Here is a 4,667-nt window from a genome sequence, read left to right as displayed (position 1 = left end):
AGATAGATAGATAGATAGATAGATAGACAGATAGATGATAGATGATGGATGGATGGATGGATGGATAGATAGATAAAATTATATAACAAATGAACAATAGATAGATAGATAGATAGATAGATAGATAGATAGATAGATAGATAGATAGATAGATAGATAGATAGATAGATAGATAGATAGATAGATAGATAGATAGATAGATAGGTACAGAGAGAGAGAGAGATAGCCCCCCAGACAAAATATAGATATAGAATGATAGGCAGAATGATAGAACGATAGAATGATAGAGAGAGACAGATAAAGACAGAATGCGTGATGGAATGAACGATAGAAAGAATAATAGAATGATAGAATGTAGAGCGACAGAGTCAGATCGATAGACAGACAATGATAGTCAGAACAAATGACAGAACAATAGAATGATAGATAGATAGATAGATAGATAGAATGACAGATAGAACAATAGAACGACAGACAGACAGACAGACAGACAGATAGACAGACAGACAGACAGATACAGTAGATAGATAGATAGATAGATAGATAGATAGATAGATAGATAGATAGATAGATAGATAGATAGATAGATAGATAGATAGATAGATAGATAGATAGATGATAGAGATGACTTTATCTAAAAAATTGTCACATGATTGAGATCACGAAGACAAGAGCAAATGTCCTCTCTGCCATCCAGCATCACAGAGGACACGCAGCTGACGGCTCACGCTAACCCTCAAAGCTGCGAGGATCAAGGAAAGCCACCCTTGATGTCTTATCCTCTCACTCCCCGTCTCTTCATAAAAAATAATCTTGGATCCATTCCTCAGGAACGGGAATTTTAATGGCATCTGCTTCTGGAGCAAAATGCCAGGGGTAAAGACGAATCAAACAAAAGCAGCAAATAAATCTAATTAGAAAAAAATATGCTTGTGTGCCTGTAGGTCGAGGATTAGCCAGATGTTGTTATGTAATCTGTACTCATCAGAAACTACATTTTGACTTCTGTTGCTAAGAATCGTGGATCGCACGGTAAACCTGGGGGTTTATTTTGTGACGGATGGCAATCTGTTCCTCCCTCCCTTTATCCATCCCCCCTCTCTCTCTCTCTCTCTCTTTCTGCCTCTTTTGCATATTTTTGGTTGCAGGCGCTCGTTTGAGAAGGTCAACTGAAAAGGGATGCTGGTAAGAATGCTGTCGCTCAAAAATGACTTTCATCTCCTAGAGGACCTGTGTCACAACTGCAATCTTTCTCATATGGCCCTTAGTTCTGGATGTCATTTACAAGGAGTATATTTAATCACAACCATGAAAACTACATTTTTCCATTGTCTAAGAAAATATGAGTAGTGCTTACCAAAAGTAGCAGCCATAATATCGTGGATGCCAGATATGGTTTAGATCCCTCTTTCAGTCTTTATTTCATCTGATTATTTCATCTGCAAAGCAAATATAGCAAGACTGATCACTTAGAAAAGTAATACAACAAAAATTGTAAGTATCAGTCCTTAGCACAAATGCTGTGGGACAAGTTACATGCAATTTAATACTTAGGGTTAGAGTTTTGTTAAAATACCCTAAATATGAGCAGCAATAATATTGCTTGCTTTAGAAAGCACCGTTAATACAGACGTTACTCTAGATTTTAGAATATTAAATACTTCTGCAGCCACTGGGGGGAAAACACTGTTAAGTCCAATGAATTTCAGCTATAATAAGACTGAAAATTATTTCATCCTTTATATTAGCACCAGAAAATCACATTTTAAGGTAAAAAATAATAATAATAAATTCTTCATCCTTTTTCTCTCTCATTTACACTCTGTTTTATGTTGAACTGCTGCTAATGAGCGATAGAGACACTTTGAAGAGATCCATTACCATTTGAAAGGCATGAAAACAGAAATCCCCAAATAGAGTTTGAGTTTAAATGAAAATAGAGAGCCATTTAAATAACAGAGACAAAATGCGAAGATGTCCACCTGACACGTTTGACATGTTCCTGTCGTTGTCCATGCTGCGATGCTGCCATCTTTGAAGCCTTGGCATGGTTTTAGATTTAGAAGTTTAAACTGATATCCCTTTGAGTTTTGGTCCTTAAATTTTGCATGCTTTAATCTTCCATTATTTAAACATTAATGAAATATTCGCCCTGCTTAAAAGATTAACATCATCTGCTATGTCACCTAAATCAACTTTCTCTTTTGAGTAATTGTCTTTTAATCATTGAACAAAAAGATCGGAAATACCCTTTTCATACTTTTAAAGGAATAATCCACACACACACACCTCAAAATCACTTAATTACCCTCATGTTGTTCCAAACATGTATGTCTTTCTATTTCTGTGGAACACAAAAGGATAAATTTTGAAGAAAGACACTGAAACTAATGGGAAGTGGAGTGTTTAAGCTTAAAAAACGACAAAAAATCCCAATAAAAATATCACAGAGGTCAACTATATTTGTGTGAGGAGAGAAAAAGCTATGTACGTTAAATATTTCACTTCAGTGAGATTTTCACCTCTTAAAATTGAGTCAATGTGTTGCAGTCAATAACTGAATCAGTTTGATCAAAATGATGAACAAATGATTCAAACTGGGATTGGAAACTGGATGAACTGATTCTGACTCAAAAGAATGATTCACTCAAAAATCTGACAAATGCCAAGATCATCCAAGGTAGATGTCAATGAGTAGTGACTTAAATTTTGGAATATTTATCACACAAAATTTTCATATGAATAGAAGCAGTCTGATTCACGAACAAATGATTCAAACTGGGTTTGGAAACTGGATGAATTGCTTCATTAAAAAAGATTTGACTCAAAAGAATGATTCACTCAAAAATCAGACATAGTGCCAAGATCATCCAAGGTAGTTATCAGTGAACAGTGATCTAAACTTTGGTTCATTCATCACATTTTTGGTGCTTTTTGTCATTTTGGATCTTAAAAACTCAACTTCAACTCAAACTCATGTTTGCAACAACATGAGGGTGAATAAATAATGACAGACTTTTCATTTTTGGATGAACTATGCCTTTAAGAGCACAGCTGATCCCTTTCCACTCATGACCTACAGCCCATCCTGACCATCAGCAGAAGGCTGGCCATTCTTTATACGGATCAGACTCTATAAACCGAAGTCTCTAGTATTACAGACCCCAGAGATTTCTAGGATAAGAAGAGAACAAAAGCTATACATTTTAAACAGACGGGTGTAAACAGGAGGTGTATAAATTATCTATAATTGTAGAGAGAGGCACATCATATAGATGAATGCATTTCCTCTCTGATGGATCTCGCCGGAGTGTCAGACAGCGCCAGTGGTCATCAGCTGTGCCGTGCCGACACCACTCAATAAAAGCAGCCGGTCTTATATTTACATTCAAATATGCTTAGATCAAAATGGACCCCAGGGAGACACGCGCCGTCAGATTGAAGAAGTTTCAATTCTCACTTTGCCTCGGTCTCTCTCCTCAGGCTGTCTTCCTCCATCACTCCTTTTCTCCCTCCCCCTTCTAATCTTTTTCTTTACTCTCTCTCTCTGTCTCTGCACTCCCTCTTTCATTTTCACTCTACCAAAAATCCTTTTTATACTTCTCACATTATTTATTTTTCTTGCCCTTTCTCCCATCGCTTTGGGTGCTAGAGTGACCAGATGAATGGGATAAGTTGGAAATATGGCCTGGTTGTAGGTAGCCCAAGTTTGAATCCTGCCATGTGTGATTAACTTTAAGTTTTGTTATATATTTGTTATATAATAAGTTTTTGTTAACAATTCTTAACAGCCTAATTAAAAAAATGTATTAGTATATAAAATCTTTAGTATAGAGAGAGAGAGAGATAAGTATATATATATATAGTGGTGTCAAACGATTAATTGCGATGAATCGCATCTAAAATAAACATTTTTGCTCACATAATATATGTGTGTATACTGTGTATATGTATTATGTATATATGAATACAAACACATGCATGTATATATATATTTAAGAAAAATATGTAATGTTTATATATTAAATATATTTATACATAATATAAATTATATGAATATAAATATATACATGTTAATACATGTAAATATTTTCAAAATGTATACTGTATGTGTGTGCTTCTATATATACGTAATAAATAAACACAGTACACAAACATATATTATGTAAACAAAAACTTTTATTTTGGATGTGATTAATCATTTGACACCACTAATATATATATATATATATATATATATATATACACTGCCACTCAAAAGTTTGGGATCAGTAAGACTTGTAATTAACTTTTTATTCATCAAAGAATCCTGAAAAAAGTATCGCAGTTTTCAAAAAAAAAAAAATTTGGCAGCACAACTGTTGCCAACATTGATCATTCTAATAATAAATCAGCATATTAGAATGATTTCTGAAGGATCATGTGACACTTTAGACTGGAGTAATGGCTGACGGAAATTCAGATTGCATCACAGAAATAAATTATATTTGAAAGTGTATTAAAATAGAAACCATTATTTTATATTGTAATAACATTTAGCAAGATTACTGTTTTTTTCATCAAATAAATGCAGCCTTGATGAGCTTAAGAGACTTCTTTAAAAAACATTACAAGTCTTACTGATCCCAAACTTTTGACCGGTAGTGTGTGTGTGTGTGTATATACAG

The sequence above is a fragment of the Sinocyclocheilus grahami genome, unplaced genomic scaffold (assembly GCF_001515645.1).
Source record: "Sinocyclocheilus grahami isolate Dianchi unplaced genomic scaffold, SAMN03320097.WGS_v1.1 scaffold294.1, whole genome shotgun sequence".
In the NCBI taxonomy this organism is placed as follows: domain Eukaryota; kingdom Metazoa; phylum Chordata; class Actinopteri; order Cypriniformes; family Cyprinidae; genus Sinocyclocheilus; species Sinocyclocheilus grahami.
This window is presented reverse-complemented; position numbering follows the sequence as displayed.